This window comes from Heloderma suspectum, chromosome 1, assembly GCF_057233095.1.
Source record: "Heloderma suspectum isolate Gila_16-S chromosome 1, 16-S_ref, whole genome shotgun sequence".
Lineage (NCBI taxonomy): Eukaryota > Metazoa > Chordata > Lepidosauria > Squamata > Helodermatidae > Heloderma > Heloderma suspectum.
The window spans coordinates 148,088,611-148,102,270 of NC_139458.1; the positions used below are offsets into that span (position 1 = coordinate 148,088,611).

At 45.3% G+C, this 13,660-nt stretch overlaps 1 long non-coding RNA gene across 1 annotated transcript; it reads left to right on the top strand.

Annotated features, from left to right (window-relative positions):
• Nucleotides 1-1,023: 1,023 nt before the first annotated feature.
• On the top strand, nt 1,024-13,037 carry LOC146358273 (uncharacterized). The gene is made up of 3 exons (XR_014787024.1): nt 1,024-1,231; nt 7,034-7,200; nt 12,083-13,037. It is a non-coding gene; the product is annotated as an uncharacterized LOC146358273 (long non-coding RNA).
• Nucleotides 13,038-13,660: the final 623 nt, after the last annotated feature.

Sequence of the window (13,660 nt, forward strand, 5' to 3'; positions counted from 1 at the left end):
TTGTTTCATCTAGCTCACTTTTAGGGATGGTGGAGAATTCCACCATGGATTTCAGTGAGGCCTAATGCACTGGCATTCAGCAACCCGAAACCTGTGGTGGAATGGCCTCCCACCCCCCGCCACCCCACGGAATCCCCCCAGAATGAAACTTACCTGGGGCTCCGGCGGTTGCTCCGATGGCTCCAGCGGCTCCGGTGGCGGCGGCTCCAGCGGTGGCGGCTCTGGTGGCTGGTCTTTCAGCCGGATGCTGTGGCTGCCATTTGTGTCCTGCCAAGCTGCCGTGATAGGCTACTTAAGTATTTACATAGCCTATCACGATAAAGGCAGCCATGCAAATGGCGGCCACTACGCCATTTGTGTGGCCGCCTTTACTGTGATAGGCTATGTAAGTATTTACGTAGCCTATCACAGAAAGAGCAGCAGTGCAAATGGTGTAGCGGCCGCCATTTGCATCCCTGCTCTTTGCTGTGATAGGCTATGTAAATACTTACGTAGCCTATCACGGCAGCCTGGAAGAACGCAAATGCCGGCTGCTATGGTGGCCGCCTTTTGCGTCTGCAGCAGCCTGGCCGTGGCTGGAACTCCGGCTGTGGATGGCCATGGCCAGTGGCTCCGTGGAGATGCCACGGAGCAGAGCCACCCAGGGATAGGGATGGCGGAGAATTTCTCCCTGAAACTTCGGGGTGCCGAGCGCCAACGTGTTCGGCCCCCTGAACAAGTTTCGGGGAGAAATTCTCTGCACCCCCCCACACCCCGCATCCCCCCCCGGGACGGGACTTACCTTTGCCAAATGTCCCTCCCGGTGGCGGGTCCGGCTGGCGGTTCGGCGGGTGTTCGTGCGGGGCGGGAGCGGCAGCCGGTCTTTCGACCGGCTGCCACTGTCGCCATTCCAAGAAAAGAAAAGAAAAAAAACGCCCCCGTGATAGGCTACGTGACGATTAACGTAGCCTATCACGGCTAGATTTGCAAAGTCAGCCGTGATAGGCTACGTTAATCGTCACGTAGCCTATCACGGGGGCGTTTGTTTTTTTTAAAAAAAACTTTGGAGTTCGCGGCCGGGTGAGGCGGGAAGCCTCCTACCCGGCCTGAATTTTGGCTGGGCGAGGCGGGAAGCCTCCCCCCCGGCCTGAATTTCGGCCGGGGCAAGGTGGGAAGCCTCCCCCCCGGCCTGAACTTTGCGGGGGGAGCAGCGAAGCGCCTCCCCCCCACTGTGAACAAGCTTCGACGACAGGTAAGTGACTTTTGTCCACCCCTACCCAGGGAGGATTCCACGGGGAGGGATGGAGTGCCTCCCCCCCACCGCGAATCACACCTGCGAAAAGGTAAGTGACTTTCATACATCCCTTCCCTACTCACTTTTAGCTAGTTAGCTCATCAGGATATCATGGGGCATTTTGTCGAAAGCTTTGCTGAAGTCGAGGTATGTTATTTCTACAGCATTCCCATGGTCCACAAGGGAGGTTACTTGATCAAAAAATGAGATCAGATTTGTCTGGCAGGATTTGTTCTTGAGAAATCCATGCTGGCTTCGAGTAATCATGGCATTGTTTTCAAGGTGCTTCCAGATGGATTGCTTTATCATCTGCTCCAGAATTTTTCCAGGGACTGGGATTGATGTCAGACTGACTGGTCTGTAGTTCCCAGGTTCCTCCTTTTTACCCTTTTTGAAAATAGGGACAACATTAGCCCTCCTCCAGTCATCTGGCACTTCACCTGTCCTCCATGATTCCTCAAAGAGAATAGACAGCGGTTCTGAGAGTTCTTCTGCCAGTTCCTTTATTACTCTAGGATGAAGTTCATCTGGCCCTGGAGATTTGAACTCATTCAAAGGAATTAGGTGTTCCTTGAACATATGCCTATCGATCTCAAGCTGCAATCCTGCCCCTTCAGCCTGTACTTTGTCTTTGCCAGGGGGGTCATAGACCCTCTTTTGGGAGAAGACTGAGGCAAAGTAGGAATTGAGCACCTCTGCCTTTTCTTTGTCATCTGTTATCATTTTGCCATACTTATTTAATAGCTGAACAACCATTTCTTTCCTTTGACTTTTACTATGCACGTAGCTGAAGAAAGCCTTTTTGTTGTTTTTAGCATCCCTCACTAACCTCAGCTCGTTCTCAGCTTTAGTCTTCCTGACACCATTCCTGCAATTCTGTGCTACCTGCCTGTACTCTTCCTTTGTTACTTGGCCTTCTTTCCACTTCCTATATCTGTCCTTTTTTGTTTTTAGGTCATCTCTAAGCTTTTTGTGAAGCCACATTGGCTTCTTCTGTTGTCTTCCACCTTTTCTTCTTGTTGGAATTGTTTGTAATTGTGCCTTGAGAATTTCCTTTTTTAAAAGCTCCCACCTATCTTGGACTCCTTTTCTCATTAGAGTCCCTAAAATCCAAGGTATGCGTTTGACTACACTTGGCTTTTGCATCCCTTAGAACCAAGAACTGAAGTACAACATGGTGGCTTTCCCCCCGGAGTTCCTATAACTGCTACTTTATCCACTAAGTCATCTCTGTTGGTTAAGATCAAGTCAAGGATAGCCTATCATCTAGTTCCTTCCTCTACTTTCTGTAGGAGGAAGTTATCCACCATACAAGTCAGGAATTTCCTAGAGGGGCCATGTTTTGCAGAATTTGTCTCCCAACAAATATTGGGGAAATTGAAGTCCCCCATTACTACTACATCATGCTTCCTTAAAACATTGGCTATTTGCTTTTCAAAAGTTTCATCCTCGTCTTCTCCTTGATTGGGTGGCCGGTAGTAGACTCCGACCACCCGGTTCCTTTTATTCTTTGCTCCATTTATTTTGATCCAGATGCTCTCGATGGGGCTATCAAGTGCATCCTCTTGTATTTCTGTGCATAGATATGTATTTTTCACATACAGTGCAACCCCACCTCCCTTTCTGTTCCTTCTGTTCTTTTTGAACAAGTTATATCCTTCAATTGCTGTATTCCAGTCCTGAGAGTCATCCCACCAAGTCTCAGTTATACCTATCAAGTCATAATTTCCCTTCCGTATTGAGTTCAAGTTCATTCTGTTTGTTTCCCATACTCTGGGCATTAGTTTATAGACATCGAAGACCATGTGCTTCATAGTTTGGCTTTCTTCCTCCATGTGTCTGAAGACTATTATTGGATGCTATTAGAGCTGTTCTCTCCATTGCGGTGCATGAGCCTTCATCCATTGTTACCCCCAACTTTACATCTCCTTTCCCCGTAGGATTCAGTTTAAAGCCCTCCTGATGAAATTCTTCATGCTGTGGCCAAACACATTCTTCCCATCTTGAGGTGCAACCTGTCCCTTGCCAACAGCCCATCTTCCAGGAAGTATAGCCTGTGGTCCTGGAATCCAAATCTCTCGCATCAGCACCACCTTCATAGCCAGTCATTCACCCGGAATATTTTTCTTTCCCTTTCTAGCCCTCTTCTAACTACTGGAAGGATGGATGAGAAAACTATCTGGGCCCAAAGTTATTTAGTTTCCTACCCAAAGTGTCAAAGTCTGATGTGATTTTTTTCGTAGCTCCGCTTGGCGCTATCATGTGTTCCCACATGGATGAGAAAAAAGGGATACCTGTCAGTGGGCTTTATGAGTACAAGCAACCTTTCAGTCATGTCTCTAATCTCTCCTCCTGGAAGACAACATACCTGGCGAGTCCACGGGTGTTCGTGACATACTTGGGTCTCGATCCCATGCAGCAAGGAGTCCCCCACTACTAGCACTCTTCTCTTCTTGTTGTTGTAGGCCTGGGTTTCATTGCCTCTGCTTGACTGACCTTCAGCCTCTTGCTCACTCTCATGTAGGTTCCCCTGCGATTCTTCCTCAGCAGGCTGTCCTCCAGTCTCATCCTCAAGTACCTGGAGTCAGTTCCACAGCTCTACTGCTTCCACTGGTGCAGAGTGGCATCTACTTCTTTTTCTCCTGTCACCCTTTTCCAAGGAGTATCCTCTACTCCATTTTTCTTCACCTCAGCATTTTCCACTTCCACCTCATCTTGCTGTTGCTCTTCAAGCTTCTTGTCTTCTCTTTGCTGCTGTAGTTCCCCCATTCTGTCCAAGAACTTGTCGTGTTCTCTTATTCCCTGGAGAGTCAACAGTCGCCGCTCCAGTCCACTTACTTTTTCTTCCAGCAGCGTGATCAACTTGCACTTGTTGCAGGTGTCGGCCAGGTTGTTCTCAGGCAAGAAAACAAACATTGCACACACCTTGCAGGTCACCACCACTGGAGAGTCTTGTCCTTCCATAGCCTCTTTTCCCTTTTTGTGTCTAGCTTTCTGATTGTTCTAGACTAGCCTGTGCCTGCACCCCTACTCACTAGAGGTTAAAAGCAGAGTCCCACTGGTGTGGAAGTATGTGTTACAAGACAAATACATGAAAAAAAAGTTTGTTAAAAAAGAAAAAGAATGTTAGGGGCCTCCCCCTTGACCTCCCCTGCCGAACACCCCTGGCCAACTCATGTTTGCTCCCCCTGTTTGCTCACTCTGGTCTCTTGCTCTCTGGGAGCTTGCTTGCTTCTGTAGTCCCTGGACCAGCTGGAGTAGCTTGCTCTGCTCTGCTCTGCTCAGCTGGGAGGCGGGAAACAGACTGAAGCTTCCTGCCCACTCAACTTCTGAGAGTACTCAGGCCACACACACCCAATTCAGTTGGAGCTCTCAGAAGCACCTGAGTAGTATACATTCCTGCATGACTGAACACCTTAATTAGAAAACTTAGATGGAAACTTCATGTGAGCAATTGTCTAGGTTTCCTTCATCTTCAGGAAGGTCAGCAAGCGATATGTGATTCTCATTGCCTGCATAAACATTTCTGGAGTAACCTGGGCCACAACGGGAAACCAGTAGGTCTGCTGTGGCAGAAAAGGCAAGGTATCCCTCTTCTTTTAAGATCTAAATCCTATGCTCAAAATCCTATGCACATTTGGTTGAGTGTTAGTCCCATTGAACTCACTAGACTTTATTTGTGAGGAAGTATCTGAAGGACTGGACAGCATGTATAGCAGCAGTGCAAAACATGTGGACTGCAGGCCACATATGGCACAACAAGCCATTTCTGGTGGTCCACCACACTCCCTGCATGTTCCATGGTGGTGGCACTGCCTATCCCTTACTTATTTCTTATCTCTCATGAGAGATCAGAGATAAGCAAGGGATTCCCAGTATGTGTGTGCACGCATGTGTACATGTGCTTGGGCATGTGTTGTCCCCAGACCCGAGGCCAAAAAGGTTATGAACCTGGGTATGAAGTAGATAGGGATGGATGGATCCAGCCCTACCACAGGGGTAGGCAACCTGATGCTCCCCAGATATTTTAGACTACAACTCCTATTAACCAAACCAGCATAGCCCATATTAAGGGATTATGGAATGGTAGTCCAAAGCATCTGGAGGCACCAGGTTACCTACCGCTGCATTAGTGGAAGGCACTCTGGCAACAGCGCTGTTCCATGAACTGTTGAAGAAGAGCTAGCGGAAGACATCATGCAATGTCATGTGATGCGAGAGACTTGGCTTTGAGTTGTTATGCAAGACTTTGTGTAAGAGATTCCACACAAATGACCCTGGGCACACAGAAGTAGCCCTTGGGATTTCAGTTTTCTTTTCTCATGCAGGATCTCGGGCTCAGTCAGAATGAATAGTAGAAAAGGTACCTCTCCCAGCTCACCTCTGGATCTATCCCATTTAATATTAGAGCTGGGCTGCCCAATGTTATGGGTTAGCTTAAGGTGCAAAAACATAAGGTGGGGTAGACAAGTTGGTGCCCTCCAGATGTTTTAGACTACAACCCCCATCAACCCCAACCAGCATGGTTGCTTACCCCTGGTGCAAGCAATGACCCACACTGCACCTGAAGCAGGCCTGCCAGGGAAAACATCAGTGGAGGCTGTTGGCTCCTATGTGAGTGGGGTAGTGAATCCGCTCTGGGTTTCAGTCAGAACCAGTCGGAACTCTAAAAGAGTTATCCAAGGCACTGAACCCATTTCAGGGATAGGGCTAAGCACCTTCAATAGCTTCTTTAGGGTTCTGACTGCTTCTGGCTGAAACCCAGGATGGATTCTCCACCCCACTCCCATAGGAGCTGCCGGCCTCCACTGAAAACCATACTATCTTTTCCCTTTAAGTGACAAATGATCAATGCCAGTTTGAGCCTCCATGATTCTTGTGGGCTTCTGCACCAGTAATGGTGTTAATACCAGGTCCTAGCTAACATGTGAGGATATAACATTCTTTTTGAATGCAGACCCTTAAACAACAGTGCAGCAAATAACAGGACCAGGAGAGCCTTCTTGGCAAGGATGATGGAATCCAAGACTGGAATCCAATCCAAGAAGCATGTTGTTCGTGTTTAATCTTGGGGACACTTTTTAAAAGGGAAAATATCATTTGGAGTGATTTCATTAATTCATTTTAGTCATTTTAAACTCCCAATATCCTGGAATCAAATGCTAAATAATTTAATTTGGATGCATGTTCACAGAAGCAATTCTGTGCGGTCACTCATTATTACCCATTTATTTAGGATGCTCTGTGCATCCCTCAGTTGGTACTCAGCATTCACATTGTAATTTGTGGCTTCTTCAAAAAACAAAACAAAAGCGAAACAGAAACAAACAAATAAAAACATCCCACAACAGCCCTGTACAATAATAAGTCTGCTCTGCAATAGAAACAAATGGCATGTGATCATCACACAAGTAGTAAGTAAAAGCAACGACAACAGAATCTCTGAATTAATGTTTCACATAAGCTAGAATTACTTACCATCATGGGAATGCCTGTGTCTGAAATAAGGGCTACCATGTTCAGCAAGTGTCTTGGCAACAATACTGGTGTGCTGCTGTGTGTTAGCTAGGATTGTTTCCATATTATTCCAGAGCAAAGATAATGTAAATATTCAGTGCTGCACAATATCCCTTCAAATGAACCAGGATATTCTCTGATCATTGCACAGATGAGCATGAGGTGTGCTTTGGGCTGGTGCTAGTGACAGAAATGATTAGACAATGGTTAGTACATGGTTATTGTATCCTTTTCTCTTTACAGTGGAGTAAGTATCCTCTTTGGAACCTTATTCTGAAAGCTCATTCTGAAAGATGACATGGCTAGCTACCTATGCAAGTGATCCACTCCCCCCTCCCACTCTCCCCACTTTCTTTGCTGGGCTGCAAGAAGGTTTCCATGTTGTTCGGATTGGAAGTAATTTTAAAAAGGTAATTATCCGATCAAGGTGTCTTTTCTGAAAGGATCAAAACAGCTATGTGCAAACCAATCCTATTCATGTTTACTTGGAAGGAAGTCCCACTTACTCATTGGGGTTGAGGAGATCCGAGTTCAAATCCCCACTTGGCCAAAATAAAACAAACAAAAACCCTCACTGGGGTTATGTCTGCACTACTGCTTTATAGCGGTATTGAACTGATAACTGTTGGGGGACATTAGGCATTCCATGTACCGCTTTTATAGTGTTAGTTCCTGCTTTTAATTCTGTATTATCCGAAATACTGCAACAGGGGTCAGTGTGTGTGCTATGAGGTATAAATGTGCAAGAGGGGTATGGCATCACCATGATGGGATTCTACAGATATGACACAAGATCGGGCCTGGGGGACCTCATGTGAATCACTCTCCCTCAGCATAAGCTGGTTATTAATGTAGATAAAATGTATGACTGAGGAAAACCCATACAGACCATCATGAGCACCTTGGAAGAAGGGCAGATTTAAAATGTAACAAAGAAGGCTCTGATTCCACATTAAAGATGGTGGACATTGTGGGTGGCTTACAGAACAATCCAATGCATGTCTACTTGGAAGTAAGTCCCACTGTACCCATTGAGACTTACTTCCTAATAAATGTTTTCAGGATGTCAGCCTTTTCATGCAATCCCTTATATGTCTACTTAGAAGTAAAATCTATTGAGTTCAATGGGATTTACAACCACACATCTTATTTCTATATATCCCCCTCTTCCCTCCCATTTCTGGGAGTGTGTGTCCTCTTTTAAGGGTTTGTTCATTCATTTGGCTTATCCCCAATTAGGACAGGGATGATGCTTAGGTACAGTTGCCACCCTGTCAGCCAACACAGGAAGAGGTGTGTGTCACCATAACTCAAGGGGAAGGTAACCAATGCCCCCCATCCCTGGACAGTTTTCTTCGCACTTGCCAAGCTGCCCAACCCCTCTCACTTAAAATACTACTACTACTACTACATTTTCTTACCGGCAGATTGGACTGCTGTGAAATAGGTTTCTGTTGGTGCTGAAAACTGTAGGTTCAAATGAGGTGCTTAGTGTGTTGGGCTCAGACTCCCACCTCTGCCTTGTACTCAGTCTTTTGACAGATTACTTGTCATTTGCCAGGCCTCCCATGGCAGCTCTTTTGTGCCGGTGCCCAGCCCAAAATCATTGCTTGCCACTGCCATAACTGAACAAAATATATGGCAATGCAAACTTAATTAACAGTGCAATTCTATACCTATCTACTCAGAAGGAAGTCCCACAGAGTTTAATAGCACTTGCTCCCAGTTAAGTGAGCATAGGATTGTAGGTATAAATAATTGCCTCACCAGCAAGCCCATTAAAACACAATGTTCTGCAGTCAACTCCTAACCTAACGCACACTCATTCCATTCTTGAAGGGTTTAACTTTAGATTAGCCCATTTTGCTGTCACTTGAAGAACTTGAGCATCAAGTTCTGGACAATCCTCTTCAGTCTAATTTCTTGGCCTCTGAGGACTGACTTGGTCTTGGGCAACATCTTACATGTCCAAAAAGATTGAAAATGCTAGTGAAGTTTACCCATCACTAGGACAAATCCTTAGTTGGAGGGCATGGCCATTTGGCAGCTTGCTGAAGAGTGATTTCAACAAAGGCATTTTGAACAGAGCCATCACCATCTGTTCTTGCTTCTAATTACAAATGGAGGGAAAAGAGGGGAGGCAGACCATAATTCACCATTGTATCATAAAGAAAAAAAAACAGCAAGGAGGAAGAAGCGATCACAAGTGTGCGGCTGTCTTAAGGCAGTCTGTTTCCGTTATGCTACATTCATGTTTCCTATACAAATCAGTGATGAAACTGCTCTCCTGAGAGGGATCCAATTCCCTTTGATAGTGATTTGTTACAAGGTTATCAGAAATTGAATACAAATAGGTTTCAGTCAGTGTGCGGGTGACACTTCTCTCCCGTGTCTGTCAGCTTAGCTCAAGAGCCCTGCCAGAAGGTGAGCTCAATGGACAGGAATTAATATGAAGGACCTGCCATGGGCCCATGGCTCTGGTCTGAAGGCACATGATGCAGCAGCCTTACTGAAGCAAAGCAGGTCTGGGTTAAGGAGGAGAGAAATGTGTTCAACTTCAATTCTCATTTTAATGTGAGTTTAAAAAATGTCACACTTTTGAGCCAGTATGTGAACCAAAATTCAGTTTTCTTTTGAAATTCACACTTCTCCAAGTGTGGGAGGGCTGAGTGGGGGAGGAGGCTGTCATATGACACATTGGATGTGTCATACTGGCATTTCCACCCTCCCTGCCCCGGAACGCCCCTTAGGAATGCCTCATTTTGGCCGCTTCACTCTCCTCTTCCAAGCGCGGAGCATGAGGCTTTTCTGCACTGCCTGTGAGGCAGAGCAGAAGGGGGAGAGGTCAGTTCTCCGAGAACTGACCTCGAAGCACGGACTCCAAGGCCGGTTCCCCAAAACCAGATATCCTATGGCCATCTAGCTGCTGACTAGCAGACATAGGATTGCTCCCTAAGCATATTTTCCAAAGCTAACTGTAAATAGTTATTGTACGGTAAAAGGTCATACATTTAATATCCACTGAAATGAAAGAATATGAATCTTTTGTGCATGCAGAAATTGCAAGATAAAGTTTTAGATCAGTGACAGATAATCACATTTCATTAACTTCAAAAAACCCATCATAAATAGAGGTAGACAGGACAAAAAAGTACCCAGTCTTCCATCTTCATTCATTTCTTTATTAATGCATACATGCATTTTAAATTTATCCCAGAAGAGCCCACAAGGGACCCCCACAGTGCATTAGAAAACTTACATAAAGTTTGTTAAAGATCAAAACCAAATATAAAACCATACTCTATACCAGAGGACAGAAACTGAGTTGGGATAGAGGTCAAATGCCCCCCAAGCCCTCTGCAGGACAGATAATGTAACAGGGCTTGGCCATACCTCCTAATGTCACAGGCTGTGGCCACGCCCTGTGACATCATCATTCCCCCACAGAAGCACTTTGTGTCAGGGCTCCTTTGCCCATGCTGCATCCTCCCTGATGGGGGAAGATGTGGTGAGGGTGAAGCAGCCCCAGCATGAAGTGTCTCCTGAAATTCTAGCTAGTGCTTCATGTTGGAGCTACTTTGCCCCACCCCCACCACATCGACCCCTATGGGAGAAGGCATGGAGAGGGTGTAGTGGTCCCAGCCAAAGCCATGACTGGAGTGCCTTAGCCATGTCCTCAGCTGGAGCTGCTTTTCCTATTATTCTTATTCTTATATACAACAACAACAACAACAATACCACCACCACCACCTCTCAGGGGAAAAAACTGTGATATCACGAAGAAGCCCCAAGATCTGCCACCCCTTTTCTCTCTCCCCTCCGGCCCCCACCTTTTCTTTCTGGCCTAGCAGGCTGCCAGGGGAAGAACAGATAAATCAGAGGTCTGAACTCATTGCTTGCAGAGGGCTTTTGGAATTGGGCTGAAGGCTGTAGGTCCCCCAACCCAAGTCTGTGGCTTGGACAAGATGAGGATTTGCTTTAAAAACTCAGATATCATCCTCTAACCAGATGTACCCTGATGCTATAGAAAATCCCTTATCATATAATGTATCACCTTATGGCAGAAGGCAGCGTGCAACTCATGTAATGTTATCTTTCTTTATTACTTTTTTGTCACAGCAATCACAGACGTCACAATTTTTATGATAACAATCCATGTGTGAAAATATATTCTTATGGGGGGAAATATGTGAAAGAAATATGCAAATGTTCAATATAAATTTATAATACTTAAAAGTAAGCACCCCCTGTACTTTAATATGCACACCCTGTCATGGACTAACTGGGTAGGAAGAACTCTTCTATCACCCCAATGTTAGGATACATATTTTATGTCCTATGCTTAAAGAATTCTATATCTCTAGGCTTTGAGATGTACTAGCCAATTCCTTAAAACAAGAGCTAATTTCATTACGGCTCTAATCAATCAGATTATTTAGGCATTTGCCTTTACCACATTAATTCTGTTTTCTAGCATATACCCAACAGTACAAAAAAGTTGCCATCATGAATTGATGAATTCAGATAGAAGGCTGTATGTTCAGATTCATGGACTTAGACAATGCCATTCACATTTGAATAAACAAATCAAGAGCTTATCTTCTTCTTTTGGCACGCCAGTCTGCTTTCTTATTTGCCATTCATGTATTCTCTTTTTGCTCAGTGGCAGGGCTTATATATTTCACATAAATAATACAAATTACTGGGGAAAATGTACTTTCCAAAGGTAGTAAATGTTAAAGATAGCTAATCCATGAAATGCTTCACAATATCCATTTAAATAAGTTTATTGCAAACTTTCTTCAGTTTCTGCTTTCTTTCCAGACATTTCTAGTATTTTGCAGTTGCATTACTAATGCTAGGAAGGATGGTCACGCATACACACATGCATATGCAATATTTATGTTGAATACAGTGTTAATACCCAAAGGGCTTATTCTAATAGAAGTCTTCACCTATGAATTCAGCAAAGTGAGTGTGCGCACAGTGGTGAAGTGGTAAATTTTGAACTGCCTCCAGCTCAGGGGTGGCATCCTTTGCCTCTCACATGGATGTACCTGCCAACATCCCCCCTGAGGGCCCAGGCTTCTCCTGGTTTTCTGACATGGGCTGTTCTGTGATATTCCTCATCTCTGGGAGCTCCATCTCCTCTTCTGAGGAGGATTTCTCCAGCAGGGGCACGGCAACCTGCTTGTGATGAGATAAACTCACATGTAAGTTACCATGTGTTTCTCTCACGTGCACAGATAAAAGCCAACATGACAGTTCTCTTCTCACCAACTGTATCTGCAGGCTTGGTTTTAATGGTGTGTCACTGCCCATCTCCTGAGTGCTCATTGGAAGGACAGATACTGAAGCTGAAGCTCAAATATTTTTTGGCCACCTAATGCGAAGAGAAAACTCACTGGAAAAGACCCTGATGCTGGGAAAGATTGAAGGCAAAAGGAGAAGGGGACTGCACTGCAGAGGATGAGATGGCTAGATATAGCATCACCGATGCAATGAATATGAACTTGAGCACACTCTGGGAGAGAGTGGAGGACAGGAAGGCCTGGCGTGCTATGGTCCATGGGATCATGAAGAGTCGGACACGACTTAACGACTGAACAACAACAACAACACTGCCCATCTCTCATGTCACAGAACAGGATTTTTTTCTCTGCATGTGTAGAGGAAACACCAGAAGACCTTCGTAATTTCAAGGAGATAGGTGTGACATGCTGCAACTGCTCCTTACATGACCAAACTTGCTGTGAGGCCTTAAAATTAGGCCTTTTAGTCTCCTCTTCCTGACTCTTGCTTTCCAGTTTCCTTGGCCCAAGAACATGTTTTTTCTAAGGTTTCTCAAGGTTAGAATCAGTATGATATGACCTTGGGAGATGGGAGGATTTCCCTGGCCGTGGTCCACCTGCCTTAGCTTATCTCATGGGAGGATGCATAAACATCATGAGACTAAGAATCAGACCACCAACACAGGTGTGATTGATTAAGGAGGTGGCAGACAGTGGCACGTAGACACAAGAGATTTAGGGTATGTAAGTCTCTCCCCAGTGGCAATCAAGCTGAGCTTCAACACAGACCAGGACTGTGGAGGTACTGCATGTTAGTCAACTGGAGTCTCTCTGCTGTCATTACCTGGGGCTCCCAACTGTAGAATGGAGGATGAGATCTCACTTAGCTTTGCTTTGAGTCCACACGTGTTCATTTGTAATCTTCTGCCTGCTACTTAATAAACTTTTTGACTCTTACCTACTCGCATGCTTATTGCTCCTGAATCCAAAACAAGAACCTTTCTGCCTTTGGCAAAACAGCATGCCAGGGTATGCTTTGCATGGGAAAAGAGTGCTGTGTATGAGGGAAAGAGGTAGAGGGAGCAGAGAGAGACCTTTACATTTCAGAGATAAGCAGCAGCATCTCCAGTTTTTTAAATATCTCCAAAATGTCCATGGAGGCATAATAGTAGATGAAATGGACATAGAAAAGGTGCTAAATTCTCCCATTCCATAGCAAAAGTGGCTTTTGCAGGTAACAGAAAAAAGTGCAACTAGAATTCTTGATCTTGTCATTTCTGGAGTGAGATCACATGAACTAAAAATCTATTCCTGTGAGTTCCTGAATGAGCAAATAAGATGAGGGCACAACACCTAGTGAGACTGAAGAATTGCCATGATATGAGATCTTGTGCAGATAACATATACTGACCCACCCCAGGATGTCATAGATATCAGCATAGCAGTGTAGGATGGTGCTGGTATAGCCCTTCTTTTTTCCAGACACACTGCCATGCAGTTATGGTGTAGGGAGGGGCCTGACATGGTGTGATAAGGGCAGGCTGGCAAGACATTCCTGCTTAGCCAAGGAAGTGCAATA